This window comes from Meles meles, chromosome 11, assembly GCF_922984935.1.
Source record: "Meles meles chromosome 11, mMelMel3.1 paternal haplotype, whole genome shotgun sequence".
NCBI classification, from domain to species: domain Eukaryota; kingdom Metazoa; phylum Chordata; class Mammalia; order Carnivora; family Mustelidae; genus Meles; species Meles meles.
The window spans coordinates 56763795-56782777 of NC_060076.1; positions in this window are offsets into that span (position 1 = coordinate 56763795).

Sequence of the window (18983 nt, forward strand, 5' to 3'; positions counted from 1 at the left end):
AGGACCCTGGGATCATGACCTGAGCCGAAGGCAGAGGCTTTAACCCACTGAGCCACCCAGGTGCCCTTCATTTCACTTTTGATTTCTCCTTGTGTTTGGTGTTCTGCAGTTTATTTACCCTATGAGTGGGTAGGTGCTCATTCCTTTCTAGTTACCCTGTTTAGGAATCACTCTGAAATTTGGTGTGATATGCAGGGTTTTTTTTTCCCCTGAATTCCATAAGAAATCATAATCATTGTCTCTTTGAATATTTATTTTCGTCATTCTCTCCATGCTTTCGTCACAAATATGTGTCATCTATATATATGTGTGTGTGTATATATACACACACACACACATATATTTTTAAAAATTATCATCTTTTTACATCTCTAAATCAGACTGTAAGTTGTTTCTCTAGGTCAGTATAACTTGTTCATCAATTATGTTTTCAGCAATATCTAATCTGTGGCTGAAGATTTTCACTGTTTTTTTTTTTTTTAAGATTTTATTTATTTGACAGAGAGAAACGCAGTGAGAGAGGGAACAGAAGCAGGGCGAGTGGGAGAGGGAGAAGCCAGGCTTCTCGCTGAGCAAAGAGAACCCTGGGATCATGACCTGAGCCGAAGGCAGATGCTTAACGAGCCAACGAGGCGCCCCTTTTTTCTTTTTCTTTTAGCAATTTTATTAGTTATATTTTCTAAAACATTCTTCCTTTATTGTATATATTGTCATTTCTTTCATCATAGCAAATATTTAACCATTGCCCTTTTGCATCTACTGAGATTATCATATGGATTTTCTTTGCTACTTTGTTGATATGTTAAATAATACAGCTTGATTCATTTATTCTTCTCCTATCTTTTCAAATGTTAAACTTTGCTTTGTGGGAAAACTCTCCACCTTGTTATGATGTATTATAGTTTAAACATATTTTAAATTTAGTTTGTAATGTTTAAGAGTTTTGTGTCTGGTTCTCTGAGACATTGTGCTCTGTGGGTTTCTTTACTGGGATGATTTTCTGGTTCTGGTGTCAAGGTAATCCTGATATCATAAAATGAGTTAAGAATCAGCACAGGCCTATGCAGAATTGGCATTATTTTCTTCTTATCCTTTTGGTCAAATTTTCTATTGAACCTATCTGAGTTTGAAGTTTGTTTTTTGGGAAGGTTTTAACTATAAATATGATTTTTAGGTATATCTAATGTTACAGATATAATTTTTTCATGATTAAGCTTCAGTATATCGTGCCTTAAAAGAATATTCCATGTCACCTAGTTTGTAAAAATAACTGACATTAAAAGTCTTATGGTATTCTTCTTCGTATCTCTATTGTTTCATTAATGGCATTTTCCTGATAATAGTAATTCGGATCTCGGGGCACCTGGGTGGCTCAGTGGGTTAAGCCTCTGCCTTCACCTCAGGTCATGATCTCAGGGTCCTGGGATCAAGCCTCACATCAGGCTCTCTGCTCAGCGGGGAGCCTGCTTCCTCCTCTCTCTCTGCCTGCCTCTCTGCTTACTCCTGATCTCTCTCTGTCAAATAAATAAATCTTTAAAAAAATAGTAATTCGGATCTCTCATTGACTGATTGTTTGATTAAATGGTTGTGAGAAAAGCCCAAAAGTTGACCAGCTCTGCTTGAAACAAACAAACAAACAAAAAGAACCAACAAATGTTTCATTTTATTTCATTTATTTTTACTATAACTTTTCAATTGTCCATTTCATTGATTATTGTTTTCATCCTTATTCCCCGTGTACTGCTTACTTTGGGTTTAATTTGTTTGACCTCTAGTTTCTTCAGATGTTTAGTTCATTAGTCATTAGTCATTAAAACACCTACGTGGCTTAGTCAGTTAAGCATCTTACTCTTTTTTTTTTTCTTCTCAGTGTTCCATCATTCATTGATTATGCACCACACCCAGTGCTCCATGCAATACGCTCCCTCCATAATACCCACCATCAGGCTCCCTCAACCTCCCACTTCCCTCCTTTCCAAAACCCTCAGCTTGTTTCTAACAGTCCACAGTCTCTCATGGTTTGTCTCCACCTCCAATTTCCCCCAACTCACTTCTTTCTATCTCCCAATGTCCTCCATGTTATTCCTTATGCTCCACAAGTAAGTGAAACCATATGATACTTGACTCTCTCTGCTTGACTTATTTCACTCAGCATAATCTCTTCCAGTCCCATCCATGTTGCTACAAAAGTTGGGTATTCATCCTTTCTCATGGAGGCAAAATAATCCATTGTATATACAGACATATCTTCTTTATCTATTCATCTGTTGAGGGCATCTTGGTTCTTTCCACAGTTTGGTGACTGTAGCCATTGCTGCTGTGAACATTGAGGGTACAGATGGCCCTTCTTTTCACTACATCTGTATCTTTGGGGTAAGTAACCAGTAGTGCAATTGAAGGGTCAGAGGGAAGCTCTATTTTTAATTTCTTAAGGAATCTCTGCACCGTTTTCCAAAGTGACTACACCAACTTGCATCCCACCAACAGCGTAAAAGCGTTCCCCTTTCTCCACATCCTGTCCAACACATGTGGTTTACTGTCTTGTTGATTTTGGCCATTCTAACTGGTGTAAGGTGGTATCTCAAGGTGGTTTTGATTTGAATCTTCCTGATGGCTAATGATGATGAACATTTTTTTCATGCATCTGTTAGCCATTTGTATATCTTCTTTGGAGAAGTGTCTGTTCATGTCTTCTGCCCATTTTTTGACATGACTTTCTGTTTTATGTGTGTTGAGTTTGAGGACATGTTATAGACCTTGGATATCAGCCCTTTTCTGTACTGTCATTTGCAAATATCTTCTCCCAATCCATATGTTTCCTCTTTGTTTTGTTGACTCTTTCCTTTGCTGTACACAAGCTTTTGATCTTGATGAAGTCCCAAAAGTTCATTTTCGCTTTTGTTTCCTTGCCTTTGGAGACATGTCTTGAAAGAAGTTGCTGTGGCCAATGTTGAAGAGGTTACTGCCTACGTTCTTCTCCAGGTATTTGATAGATTTCTGCCTCATGTTGTGTTCTTTTATCCATTTCAAGTTTATCTTTGTGTATGGTGTAAGAGAATGGTTAAGTTTGATTCTTCTACATATAGCTGTCCAATTTTACCAGCACCATTTATTGAAGAGACTGTCTATTTTCCACTGTGTATTTTTTCCTGCTTTGTCAAAGATTATTTGACCATAGAGTTGAGGGTCCATATCTGGGCTCTCTACTCTGTTCCACTGGTCTATGTGTCTATTTTTGTGCCAGTATCATGCCATCTTGGTGATCACAGCTTTGTAGTAAAGCTTGAAATCAGACAACGTGATGACCCCAGTTCTGTTTTCTTTTTCAACATTTCCTTAGCAGTGTGGGGTCTCTTCTGGTTCTATGTAAATTTTAAGATTGTTTGTTCCAGGTTTTGAAAAATGCTGGTGCAATTTTGATCGGGATAGCATTGAAAGTATAGATTGCTCTAGACAGTATAGACATTTTAACAATGTTTATTCTTTCTGAGCAAAGCATCCCACTCTTGATTTCCAGCTCAGGTCATGATTTCAGGGTCATAATCTCAGCGTTGTGACATTGAGCCCTGTAGGGGGCTGTGCTGGGTGAGCAGCCTGCTTAAGATTCTTCCTCTCCCTGTCTCTCCCCCCTCTAAAAAAAAGAGAGAGAGAGAATCACAGTTACCAAAGATGCCAATAAGAGATAAAAAGATGTCAATAAGAAACAGATAGTTTGCATATCCATTTGTTTATTAATGAAATTAATTTTGTAACTGAAATTATCCCACAAACACAGCTCCAGGCCCATATGGATAGATGACTTGTACATGAATGTTCACTGCAGTTTTATATGTAATATCCATAAATTGGAAATAATCCAAATCTCCATCATCAGGTGAATGGATAAAGAAACTGCAATATACCCATACACTGGAATACCATTCAGCAATTAAAAGGAACGGATAATCGATATACATTATGGCATGCATAAATTTCAAAATATTTAGTCTGAGTAAACAAATCCAGAAAAGAGGAAGTACATACTATCTGATTCCATTTATGATACTCTAAAAAATGCAGACTGAAGTACAGTGACAGAAAACCAATTCCCTGGGAAGGAATTACAAAGGGATAGATAATCAATTATTTTGATTTTCATGATGGTTTTCTTGTGTGTACACACAGGGAAAAACGTGGGCAAATTGTACATTTTAAGTGCATATGATTTTAATTTTGTGCCACTTGTACCCCAACAAAACTTTAAAAAGAAAAAGAAAAAAATTTAGCTCTTTACTGAAAAATGAATTTTTATACAAAAGTTTCTCTTGATTTTGCATTGGCATTTCTTTCTCCATCTTCAAAACAGCAGGAAAAATAGTCATTCTGACATGCTTATGTAAGTTGTGAAGATCAAATGGCATAATATGTAAAAATGCTTTGAAAATGTGAAGTGCTATACAACCATAAATTGTTTTAAATGATGTGGTTAGATTTAAGCATTACGATTCATGATGGGCCCTATTACATTGTGTGTGTGTGTGTGTGTGTGTGTGTGTGTGTGTCTGTGTGTCTGTGTGTTTGTTGGAAGTGGCAGTGGGGATTGTTTTAACTTTTTTCTCTCCTCCCTTTGTTCCTGTTCTTGCCATTTCTTGTAAACTTAATGATGTTTCACACTCCCTCCCTAGCTCTTTTCAGCCTGTTGGCAGGAACTCCTGGCTGTATTTCACAGAAGGTTCTGATTCCTTCCTTGCAGGTGCTTTGCTTTACTGAGAAATACAAAAAGGTAACTTAAGTGGGGGGAAACATAGCAGCTAGTATTTTCTTTAGTCCCTTGGGATAAGGGGATGCATGAAACATGATAGAATTGGCATGCAGGTAGTATTTGAAAGGCTGACAGCCTGAATGAGGTAACATGGCCATCTGGTAGATGTAGCATAGCATCAGAGTGTCCAAAAATTCTATTTTTTTTTTTTTACTAAATTTGTTTTCCTCTGGCCTCAGAGTTTCTTTCGGCTTCCATACAGGATGAATATCTCCAAATTCCCAAATTGGTATTGTGTAAGAACTCAAAGATCAATGTTTACTTTATTGGAGCTGGGAAGGACGGCTATGAGAAAAAATGAACTAACATTCTTTTTATTTATTTTTTTCTAGCTGTTACTATGGTCTGCATACAGTAAGTATTTTTGCTTCTATTTGGAATTGAATTCCAATACTGGCTGGAAAAAAAATGTTAGTTTTCTTCCCCCAGGAGCTCTCCTTCTTAGCTTCTATAAAGTAAAAATATTTCTTTGAACCTTACAAATATATACACAAAACATATAAATACTACTGATACACAGGAGCATATATTAATGTCACTAGTGCCCTTGAGTTGAAGTAACCCCAGAAGAATACTAGAAATAAGATAACATGAAACAACTAGACAGAGATGGGGCAATAGCTATGATCAAATGCATATTCCCTCAGCAGCCGCCGCCTAGTTTCTTGCTAGAATTGGAGTTGATTGAGCTGTCTGAATACACATCTGTTGTAGTCTGCTTCTCCTTAGAATTTAGAGGAAGAGCTGATATCCTTTTTTGAATCTCTAGCCTTACTGACCAGTGTTAAGGTGTATCTTTGTGACAATACATAGCTGAAAATTAAGTGTCTGTGTGTTTCATATTGTAAAATCAAACAAATCTCCTTCTTACTGTTATGCTAGATAAACCACCTCCAGGTTTGGGAAGAGGTAACATTCTTGCATAATTCGTATGGCCATTTCCTTGTCCTCTGCCTTCCCATGAACAGAATGAGGCAGAAGGTTGGTGGAGGTTGCTTGATAGCTTAGGGAAGAAATGAGTTCATAAAAATGGAAACCATTTCTTTCTCCTTTCCTCAGCCCTCTACGGTGTGTGTAGAAAGGGATATACTTAATCTGCTCACTTCCAATTTGGGAGTGCCTTAAATCCTTATGAATCCTTAAATCCTTATAAAACTGGAAGGGCATTTTAATTCCTGTCTGGTTGTTTCTGAGTCACCTCAATGTTGTCAAAACAAGAAGAAAGAAGAAGGAAGAGGGCAGAGCAGCACAGCAATTTGGGAAAGGGCAAATACTCCTCACCAGAGTTTTCCAAAGAGCCAAATCTATGTGTTCTGTGGGCTCAGGGAAGTGAAAAAAAGGAGCTGAAGGCAGGTCCTGGCTGTGAGCCTTCCCATCCCCACCCAAGACTGTCCAGGGCAACAAAGACTGATGAGCATCATGAGGGTGTACAGAGTCAGCCTGGTATTAATTAAGGGAAGCAGACACATTTCTCCTGCATGATCTCTAATATTAAGCCTATGGTAAGAATCTGCTGGGTCCCCAGTGACCAGAAAACAGGATCTAAAATAGAGAAGAGAGGTAGCCACCCTAAAAGTAGGTCAGACTTTGATACCCAGCATTTGGAGTCAGCAGGGCGATAACCACAGATAGTAGTACACTGCCCACACCCACCCAGGGACCTTTATGCATTTAAGTGCATTTCCTCATACATGCAGCCTCTGGGGCAATAAAAAAGAAGGTAGAAAGAAAGGAATAACTTTTTTTTTTTTTTCAAGTAACCTTATATAGTACAGCTTGAGCCAAGCAAGCAAGGAAGCTTTTGATTTTTCAGAAAGGATGAGGCTTGAGCCAGGAAATAATTCTAAAAAATACTGAAGATACCCAGAAAAAAAGTAAATAGGTATAACTTAAAAATCTCTAATTGGGATCTTTAAGTTGCCTGTCATCTTCACTCACTTCTTATTAGTGTCGAGAAAAGGACACTAAAAACGGGATGCTGGAAAAGTAGTTATTATTCATATTTACAAAATCTGTATCTCCATTAACTCCACTAAGTTGCCATTATTAAAGAAACCAAATAAAATGAATGTCACACAAACAGCACAGATGCAACATTTTCACAATTAAGTGTATTTAAGTGTATTTGTTGCCTTTTACCATTCTTCCTTCCGTGTTCCTTATTTCAGTAAGCTGTGTTGCTGTCCATAGGGTTGATCAAGGAAGAAACTTTTTCCGCTTTGATTACTGTTTTAGTTAGTTTGGGCTGCTGTCAGCAAGAACCTCAGATTGGGTGTCTTATCAACAGTAAGACATTTATTTCTCTCAGTTCTGGTGGCTGAAAGTCTGAGATCAGGGTGCCAGTCCGGTCAGGTTCCGGCGAGCATTTGCTGTCTGGTTTGCAGGTTGCTGTCTTCTCCTTGTATGCTCACATGGCAGAGAGCCAGCCAAGAGAGTTCTTTCTGGTCTCTTTGATGAGGGCACCAATCCCATTCATCAGGGCTGCTCCCTTATGGTCTAATCATCACCCTAATACCATCACAGTGGGAATTCAGATTTCATCATAAACATTTGGAGTGGGGGATATAAACATTCAGCTCCTAACAACCAATCCCACCCAACTATGACTGCATCTGTCAGTTTTCCTTCCTATATATCTCTTGAGTGTATTTACTTCTGCTCACTCATCTCCTTTGCCATTACCTTAGCTCAGACTTGTCCTTTCCCACCTGGTTGTCTCGAGAGCCTCATAACTGGCTCCCTGCCATGATTACTGGTGAAAGTAATCTTTTTAAGTATTATGTGATCACTCAACACCACCACCATCCCCTGTTAACAGTCATCATTATCTCTTTGTTACCTTTGAGATGAGTTTTAAACTCATGGGTAATGTCAAAGATGAGCTGGCAGATGAACTTCAAAGACAATTTGCAAAGTCCTTCACGGTCCATCTGCTAGTTAATCTCCTTTCCATCACATTCTAGCTCAGTGGCCTGAAAACCATGCCCCAAAGAATGCTAGGCCTCCACAAAGCCCTTCCAGAGGCTGTTGAATGTGTGTGGGCTGCCTGTGTGTCTTTGTATGTTGTGAGTTTGTGTTGAAGCGTGCAGGAGCCCAGGGGCAGAGCTGAACTTCAGGATTGCTTTATAACCTCACATTCAATCAGAGTAGCTACCTGTGCGGGGAAGGGCGGAGAGTCCACAGGAGCACTTCTTTAAAGAAAGAGTCCCACAGCTTCAGAACTAATCAAACAAAACAAAAACCACTTTTAAGACCACTACTCTGCCATACGGACCCATAACAGTGTCTCGGACATTTCATTACACTTTCTTTCAGCAGGTCCATGAACTTTCAAATAATTTCATTCTGGAAGACCTTATTCTTTTCTTTGTTCTCTCATCAGTTAGGCACTCAGGTAATTCCCACTGATTTTTCAGCCATCTCTCCAGAAGCCATATTTTTGGGGAAGACTTTAATGAGTTTATAGCTGTCTTTGCCTTTTTTTTTTTTAAGCATCAATCAGGGTTGATTATACTTATTTATTTGTATCCCAGACTGGATGGTAAATCTCTGAAGCTAGGCATTCTGCAAATCTCATCATAACATTCAGAGATCCTAAAGGGAGTTCCCAGCATCTATTTATTTTCAATGAACTCTGAAAATTTCTATTAGCCAAAGCAAGTCTTGGAAAGAGGGAGGAGATTCATTTACTCTGTCAACTTTCTCCCATATGCAAACTCAAATGACACTGCTTTGAAGAAATAAGCGGACAAAAACTGTTTGCTACTAAAGCAGTCCTCATCTTCTGCTTTTCCTTTCTGAGGAAGTTTTTAAAATTTTTTCTGTTATGTTTCACTGCCCACTCCTATAGACTTCTTTCTATTTCCATATTTGAGCCTTCAGAGCTGCTGGGTGCTTTTTTAAAAGTATATTTTGCTAAAGAAAATCTTTAATGAATAAATTATGACATTCATATGCTTGATAGAAAATACCTCAAAGCCCTATAAATAAAGAATGCTTATTTGTTTACTTAATTTATCTTATTCCTATCTCCTTGGCAAAATATACTTTTCAATATTTTTAATAAAGTATCAGATGCTTCACCTTCATTTGAAAATCTATTTAAGTATTTTTCTTATAGATTTATGACAAATATGTAAGACCAATAAGCAGACCTAAGATAATGTGATTTCAGTGACAACAGAGTAAAAATAAATGAGGATCACTGCAGAAGCTTTTGTTTTTGAATAGGGCTCCATTTACACAGAGACATGAAATTATAAGCAATTAAAATGCATGCATGCTTGAATTGAAAGGAACTTTTATAAGGCAGCCAAAGTAGAGGAATGGCAGGTGACCTTTTATATATTCCTGGGGGGAAAAAAGAAAAGAAATGGTGGAATAATTATAGAAAGCAGCATTTAATGAAAATGATTTTGAATTATTTCTTTTCCAGGAAATAAAAAATTTACATTTCTGGGTATCTTATTAGAATGACCCAATTTATTAAAATTATCCACTTGCATTTAAAGAAGTATTAATCATCAGAGGCCTTAGTATTTTGTTTTCTCGTCCTATATTATTCAATTTGTGGAGCCTGATAAATCAGAACACCTTCAAGGATGCAGCAGTCACCAGGCAGAACCTTGTCCATGTACGAGGTCCACTCCCAGAGGCATGTGACCTTGAACAATTTGTATTTTCTCTTTGACCCCTAAATCTGTCCACTGACAAAGAGAGGTGAAAATCTCTATCTCCAGTGTTCCTTTGTGTTTTGAAAACAGGAATGCATGCAATATACCAGACACAGCACCTGACACATAGCACAGGCTCCATGGGTACTGACACCTCCCAAACTGATGTCGTGATTCAAGGCAGTGAATTTCTGAGTGTTCTTTCTAGGTTGGGACAGTTTGAACTGTGGCTGTGATGGAACAGTCTCGGGTGCACAGGAAGAGGCGCAAGAGCTGTGTCAACGGTTATTTGTATATATGGGACATCCACATTTCATAACTTGGAGAGGGACTGAGCACTGCAAATGAACAAAAGTACCCATAAATAGAGACTTCTAGTTGACAGGCTGCTGATAAAACAGCTTTTACTCTAATACGAGAACCAAGTTAAGCAAACGTAAGATGAAGCTGCTGTGTGAAAAGGAATGCAAAGAAGATGCTTGTGAAGGGGAGAGTGCTACTCTCTTTCACCGAACCACATGTATACTGCGTGCACAGTGTGTGTTAATAGCAGGTGCACTCATATGCACATATATAGAATATATAGGTATATATACAAATATATTCACACACATTCACAACTCGTAATCTCTCTATTACGGATTGACCAATCTATCTATCCACCTATACAAGGCCCATAGTGGAGAATTAAATGAAGAAATTGATTAATGATTATATAGCATAATAAAGAGTGGACTTCAAGAATGATTATCCCTACAAAAAACTGTATGGATAAATAAATAAAACATCCCGGGGCTTAAATTTTGAATATTTAAACACACACACACACACACACGTTTAAAACAAATAATAGATAAATATCATGAAAGAAAGATCTAAATAGGAGAAATACTTGGATGTCATAACATCATTAATCTTGAATTATATCTTGAATCTTGAATCTTTATAATGATATTGGTGTTCAAACTCTTCTTTTTAAAATTCCTCTGTCATCATTAAGCTTCCTAGCACCCAATAGTGGTCTTTTTTATTTACTAAATTTTGACTTTTTTCTAAATCATGTTTTATTTTTCCATTATATCCTTAATATCTCTTCTGGAATGTAGTCTTGAATTCCTGATAAATATGGACACCTCTCTACTTGCTACATGCAGATTCTCATCCCTCATTATTCTTCCTCTGAAAATACCTGGGATTTCTTCTCCCCAGATTTTGCACTAGGCTGTTTGTCTCTTCTTTCTTCTGTTCATTAATAAGTCTACATGTGCTCCTTCATATTCAAATCAATTTTCTCTCTTTTTTTTAAAGATTTTATTTATTTATTTGGGAGAGAAAGTGTGCACATGAGCAGGGAGAGGGGCAGAGGGACAAGCAGACTCCCCACTGAGCAAGGAGCCCTGACCTGAGCTAAAGGCAGATGCTTAACTGCCTTTAGGCAGCTGAGCCACCCAAGCACCACAATCTACTTCCAGTTGTTTCCATCTTTCAATGTGGTTTATATTTGTTTCTATAAAACAATTTCCCAGACTTGTTTTGGAAGCAATGCTAATATCATGGAAGCAAACTCCTATTTCTGAAGTGATTTCATACTCTCTCTTTCGTTCTCAAGGCTGCATACATGAATTTTGTGTCATTGTGAAGAGCACCCTGGAGTAAGATAGACCTGAATTCTAATGCCCACATGACTCTACCAATTATTTTTTCTGGAGAAATTATTCACAGCGTCTGGAACCTCAGTTTTTCCATTGGTAAATTCACAAAAATGAAAGTCTCATCTTCTTAGGATGTTTTAGGATTTCATGATATAATACATATGGATATGTGGTTTAAGCTGCTTTATGTAAAAGCAACACACAGATATGTAGGTAAAGCACTTTGAATACAGGTATACTTACATATCCACAATGTAATTATCATATCATTATCTTTAATCTTGTATAACATTAAATCCAGATTCTAGCATGAGAAACAGTACCTAGTTGGCATCTTTTTTCATATTCCCATAATTATGTGAAGTAATACATGTGAACTTGCCCCTGATAGCACCGCTGTGTTACAGTAAAACCTCTATGCATGTTGGGTGCCAGTCCCTTCTTCTGATGCCCCTGTTTAAAAAATAAGAATTGCTTCTTTGACTTCTATCATCTAACTTTGTCTTTTCATTGCTTATTAGCAATCATATCAAAAGGTGAGATGAAAGGCGGAGGATAGGCAAGACCAGAGTTAGCCTATTGGTAATTATGAACAGCTTCTGAAAAAATGTTTAGTGATGAAGGGTATGCACTCTATCAAGGAAGGGGGTTAGGGGTAGAAAAAAGTGTGTGGAGAGTTTGTTTTCTCTGTGAAACTCCTTTTCACAGAGAGTAAAAGTGCAAATCAGCTTAGAATATTTGTAATTCTTTTGTCTGACACAATCATGACCTTGCATCCCAGTTCTTAGCAAGACATTGGGAAGTTCCCTTTTACATTATAATCTTAATCTCATTTCAGATATAGACGCAGGGTGAACATCCCAGTGTCGGAGAAACTAGCTTAAGGCAAGGCTTTTGCAAGGCGTTACACCACACCTTCTAGACAAAACAAAACAAAGACAAAACAAAAACCCTCTACAAGTTAATTATTTGTTTGGGATTTTGCATTTTGAGGACAGTGAAGAGTAAAATGGCTTTTTAGGGAGAGATGATTACAGTTTGCTTTGCTTTGCTTTGCTTTGCTCATTCAATCTCTTAAGGGAGTGTAGAAAATTAGGTTTTCTTCTGCCTTATAACTTTCAGATGGCAGAAAGTCTGCCAACCTGTCTTTATTCTGTTGTATTAAACCTCCCAAATATCCCCTTGCCCCTGATGATATTAAGTATCAAGGACTTTCCGAGTCCTTTACCATGGTTCTCAGCATCCACCAAGCTTCTGGGAAGCTCTGAAATACTGTTTGTAGCCTCCATTATAAGGCTCACTAAGGACTGAGCAATGATGAATGTTATAATTTAGATGGCACACAAGTGACATCCACAGACCAAATGACTTGTGTGATATCATACCTTTTCTTCATTACTCGGGCAATGAATACTAATTTTCAATCGAGTGCAAAACTGTTGTGATTTATTTTATCCCCATTGAGTAAAGTCTAGGGTGGGTGGGGATGCCTGATTGCAAGGTTTCATCATTTCAAAGCTATAAAAGTGAAGTGAAACTAGGACAAACAGAAATGCTGAGTATATAAATACAAGAATGGTTGGGAGGATTAGGAATCCTTGGTCACCAGCAGGCGACATGGAGATTACAGAACATGATTTTGCCTTCCAGCTTGGCCTAAAGTTACAAGATTTGAACTAGGTTAAAGGGTTGCAGTACAAATAAAATAAAAAACTTGCTTTGGATTTTGTGAACATATATACTTTTTTCTGTGTTATAATGTGCTTGCTTTCCGTGTTATAATGTGCTTGCCAAAATATTGAAAACCTATTCTTCACTGCGTCATTTCTCTCTTCTGAATAGTGTTAAAATTTTTTATGACTCCAAAGAAAAACTTCTTTATGATAGGAAATTCAGAAAATACTAAATATTACAAATGAAATAAAAATAATCTGTAACCAACCAGTCAGAAATAACCACCACTAAAACTTTGCATGTAGTCATATTTTTCTCTGTGTATATATGTTCAGGGTTATATTTTTATAATGTGCATTATCTTTTAAATTTTGTGACATGATTTCATATGTGTATGCATCTGTCTACAGTATTTTTAGAGATATATTTTTAATATATGTTTTAATAAATTATAATTTATTTAATCAGTCCCTCTTTCTGCATATGTATTTGGTGTCTCACATGGAGCAATTACAGACAATGCTTTGACTAATATCCATACGCACAAATAATTTGGGATGTATTTTCTTTTACTTTTTTTTCATTACATAAATCTCTATGCTTATAAATGATTTGGGGCACCAAAGGTAGAATCACTGCACCATGGGGCTATGGATGGTTTAAAGACTTCAGAGTATATTTTCAAATTTCCATTCAGAAAATGTGTGTAATGTGTGTGTCCACAACAACACATTGAAATGCAGAAAAATCAGTGAATAAAAAATAATGGTGTATAACAAATGTAAGAACAAGAACTTATTTTAAAATATTTTAAATGAAAAAAGCCCCCTAAATTTGGGGAATATAAAATTCAATCTTGAAATTAAGGAAAGGGTATGGGCACATTGGTGATTCGGTAGCTTAAGCATCTGACTCTTGATTTCGCCTCAGGTCATGGTCTCAAGGTCCTGGGATTGAGCCCTACCGCAGTTCCAGTCTCAGAAGGAAGTCTGCTTGAGATTGTCTCTCTCCCTCTCCCCTGCCCATCCCACACCGTGTTCCCCACCCTTTTCTTTCTTTCTCTTTCAAATAAATTAAGAAATCTTAAAAAAAAAAAAAAAAGAAAGAAAGAAAGAAAGAAATCAAGGAAAGGGCAAAAATTGTTAGGGGTTGTTTCTTGTTTTTCCCCTAAAGGAAAGGAATTTTGGAGACAACACAAAGCTATTTCTCTGATTGGAAACATTCCCAATGCTCCTGAGAGCACAAACCAATCAGGCTCGTTCTCTTCTTCCAAGAGAAAAGCGGTTACTCCTGGTTTTATGAGGGACTATAAAGGGCTCAAGCAGAGTACATGTGTGTGTGCAAATTACAGTGAGAGCCCAGCAAATCCTCAAGGGAAATTACATTAAAGATAGAGATTTTTAATGAGCTAAGAAAATGAAGAGTGCATAATTCTATCAAAGATCTCTCCTATACAATTTCTACTTACAAATGGGAATTGGTGTAAGAGGACACCATACTCTATTTCTAAATAGAAATATTTCTATTTCTATGTGTATTTCTAAATCACATGCTTTTTATATGCAAACATTTATATGTGACATGGAAGCAAGCCTGTCATATAAACCTGAGAGTCTAAGATCATTACTGTCTGAATTATTCATCAACACATATTAATTAAATTTTCATAAGGAGCAGTTTGTCCTTTGGAAAGGACAGAAAAGTTGATTTTGCTAATAGTTTTGGTGTAAAAATATGCCAGTTATTGCAAATGGTTCTCTTTTCCTTTGGCTGGTAAGTTGAGATGGACCTTGACAATCTGCATACGTAAATTCCACTCAATGCACAGTTCTTTATTGTGTGTCTAAATTGGTAGCACAACTAAGCTGGTAGTTAAATTGTAGAGGGGGTTAATGCTGTAGGAAAGAATTTTATGTAGCATAACAAAGAAAAGGACTTCAAGACTGATAATTACCCTTGACAATACGCCACTATTTTATAATGGTCACTTACCTAAAGGACAGAATTTGTTCGAATTGTTAATACCATTTCCATATTTGCACTTTAAAGCCCTCATTAGGTACCACTCATTGGAATTTTTCTTTATGTGCTCATTTACAAAGTGATAATGGCTGCAGCATCAGCAGAATCAACAGAGATTGCAATCCAAACCTCTTTTGGAAAGATTAACTTATCTCTGTTATATAGAGAACTTCTTTTATGTCCTCTACTCTGGCAATGACTTTCCCAAGCCCCAGTCCCTAGCCCACATGGCCTGGGGGACCTACATGCACACAAACACGGTTTAAAAGAGCAGCTAGACTATGAAAGATCCAGGCAAAACTCTGCCAAACCATGCAGGAGCTGTTCAGACACTCTCTCAGTGAGAGGGGCTGGGGAGCACCAAGGTTTATTTTCCAGTATTTATTAAAATGTGGTGAATGCAGCTTTGATTGAGGTTGAAAATACAATAGGTATTAAATATATTTTTTGTAGATATAAATTTTATATATGCAAATATATAATATAACATATATTAAATAACTATATTATATATAACTATATATATGCTCTATATAAAATGTATATTAAATAACTATGTATGCTATATATAAAATATATAAATATATAGATATAGCTATAGATATATAGATATATGCCAGACATTTTGTGGGATGTTATACATGCATTATCTCTGCATTTTTAATCTTATGGCTAAAGAAATAATTCCATGTAACATTTATGTCGCAGTTAATAAGTGTCAGGCAGGGACTCCTGGGTGACTGTCCATTAAGCACCTGCCTTCGGTTCAGGTCATGATCCCAGATTCCTCAGATCCAGCCCCAATTCAGCAGGGAGTTTCCTTCTCCCTCTGATCCTCCCCATCTTATGCTCTCTATCTCACTCTCTCTCAAATAAACAGAGTCCTTAAAAAAATAAGTCTCAAGTATTCAACTAAGAACTTTACATGTGATGTCTCATTTAATCCTCTCAAAACCCTACAAGGTAGGTGCTATTATTATCTCTCTCTCTCTCTCTTTTATAATATGAAGAAACTGAGGTACAGATACGCCCAGTGTCACCAGCCTAGAAAAGAGTATGTACAAGATTCACTTTCAGTTTGACATGAGCCAATACCTCCAACCCCCACAGACACAGCTTTGTTAACTAAATCATGTGTTGTTGTTTTTTTCCATTGCTCAGGCTGCAGAAAATATGGATAAGTCAATTTTTTGGGGTGGGGGCAAAATTCATATAACCATGAAAAATTTTATGGTGGCACTTTGTGCTTTGATTCTAGAACCACTATCATTTCATTTTTCTATCTTACTCTTTACCAAATATCTTCAGTTAAAAATATCTGCTTATATTGTTGGAACTCTATATATGTCTTCAAGTTGTTCACTGATTAACTCATGTTAAGAGAATGTAGCATAAATTAAGAAATTTAGAAAATTATCCCACTGATTCTACACAGCAGCTTCACTGTCTTGTTTAGTAGGTATTTTGAAGCTGCAAACCCTGAGCTGAGAGATAAAAATGATGTGACAAACTACACAACTTCTAATTGCATAGTTGAGCTATGGTTCCTAAAGTCCAGTCCCTTTCATTCAGCATTCATTCAGTGGATATTTATTGATCACGAACTTTAGTTCTTTCACCCTTTTGTTAACCAAAGCCTGTTTGTAAAGTTGGTCACTCAGGTCTTTGTACTAAATATGCATTAATGAGAGCACAGCAGACCTTTTGATGCCAAGTTCTGATGTTAGCTGTGCAGTCTTTTTCACAGGTATGCCTCACAAGCCTGTGGGCAGAGCACTGTTCTCAAGGAAGCGCTGGTGAAAATCGAGTCTGACCCAATTCAGGATAGAGATCCAGTGTTTAGTATGGTAGACAGTAGCCTCATGAGGAAATGCAATGTGGTTAGTCCTAATTGAGATGTGCTGTATTCGTAAATTACATACCAAATTTTAAAGACATAGTAAGAAAAAGGAATGTACTTATATAACTAATAATTTTTATATTGATTAAAAGTAAAGGGTAATATTTTGGTTTAATAATATGTTGTTAAAATTAATTTTAATTATAAATGAAGCAAAAATAAAATTAAATTCACCTGTGTATTTTTACCTTTTTAAATTACTAGAATTTTGGGGGCGCCCGGGTGGCTCAGTGGGTTAAAGCCTCTGCCTTCAGCTCAGGTCATGATCTCAGGGTCCTGGGATCGAGCCCCGCATCGGGCTCTCTGCTCAGTGGGGAGCCTGCTTCCCTTCCTCTCTCTCTGCCTGCCTCTCTGCTTACTTGTGATCTCTGTCAAATAAATAAAATCTTAAAAAAAAATAATAATTTACTAGAATTTTTAAGACCACGTATGTGGTTCATATTTTGGTTAACAAATATTTTAACTTTTATTACCTATTTCTCTTTTATATTTGACCATTGAAGAGATTATAGAATATAGTAACTATAATCTGAAAACTCAACCATTTTGCAATACTGCAATGAATTTCTATTTGGTTCTCTTAGGTTTACATTTTTGTCATTGATTAGTTGGGACTTTTCAAATAGTTTGGATATTAATCCATTAAAGTATACCATTAGCATATATTTCTACCAATCATAACATGCCATGGTTTTTGACTCTTTAATATATCAGAAGTCTCATAATTTATAGTTCTGTTAAGGTAATGTTCTTTCTTTCTTTCTTTCTTTTTTTCTTTTTGGTCAAATCTGTAATGCTTCTTCTCTATGGCATCTTGGGTACATGCGGTTAAGGAAATACTGTCCTCATACAAACATTTCAATGTTATTCTGTATTTCTTTCTAATGTCTTTTTTTTTCTCTTGACACTTAGCTTTTTAACCACCTAAAATGTATTTTTGTGTATGTTGTGAGTAGTTTCACCTACATTTGAAATCCTTACTTTTAGATGGCTAATAAATTATTGTTAAAAATGAAAAAGCCTATCCTCCCTATTTTTTTTTTATTCGTTTATTTGTTTATTTACAGCATAACAGTGTTCATTGTTTTGGCATCACACCCAGTGCTCCATGCAGTACGTGCCCTCCCTATTACCCACCACCTGGTTCCTCAACCTCCCACCCCCACCCCCGCCCCTTCAAAACCCTCTGGTTGTTTTTCAGAGTCCATAGTCTCTCATGGTTCATCTCCCCTTCCAGTTTCCCTCAACTCCCTCTCCTCTCCATCTCCCCATGCCCTCCATGTTATTTGTTATGCTCCACAAATAAGTGAGACCATATGATACTTGACTCTCTCTGCTTGACTTATTTCGCTCAGCATAATTTCTTCCAGTCCCGTCCATGTTGCTACAAAAGTTGGGTATTCATCCTTTCTGATTCCTCCTTATTTTTATTTTAAATGTGACTTTTACTATATATCAAACCCCCTTATATCCATAGGTCTATTTCTAGATTGTTAATTATTTTGAATTGATCATTGCCATGAAGCAGATGCTTGTGTCTCCTCTCCCTGAAAATGCACATGTTGAAACTCTTGAAAGAAACATTTGAAAGAATATCATCATTGTTATTTTTAATTTAATTAATTTGTATCATCATCATCATCATTATTATTACTAATTTTTTATTGAATATACCTGACCCCTTACATCTTCTTTCATCAAATTCACACCCTTCCTTAAGGATTTATAACAAATAAGCCATACCAACACTCCCAGAGTAGGACCGAGTCCATTCTACTGTGCTCCCATAGAATCATCTTCTATATAATTCTTACATATATCTACCATGATAGTTGCCCATCTATTAGTAGTCATGTGCCAAATAGTTATATACCTAATAATTACATATATAGTTAAAGCTGGGTGTATAACTTTTTTAAAAATAAAGATTTATTTATTTATTTATTTTAGAGAAAAGGAGCAGGGAGAGGGCAGTGTCAGAGGGGAAGGGAGAGGGAGAGAGTGAATCACCAGCAGATGACAGCTTTGTACTAGAGCCTGAAGTCGGGAATTGTGATGCCACCAACTTTGGCTTTCTTTTTCAACATTCCTCTGGCTATTTGGGGTCTTTTCTGGTTCTATATAAATTTTAGGATTATTTGTTCCATTTCTTTGAAAAACATTGGTGGTATTTTGATAAGGATTGCATTAAATCTGTAGATTGCTTTAGGTAGCATAGACATTTCACAATATTTGTTTTTCCAGTCCATGAGCATGGAACA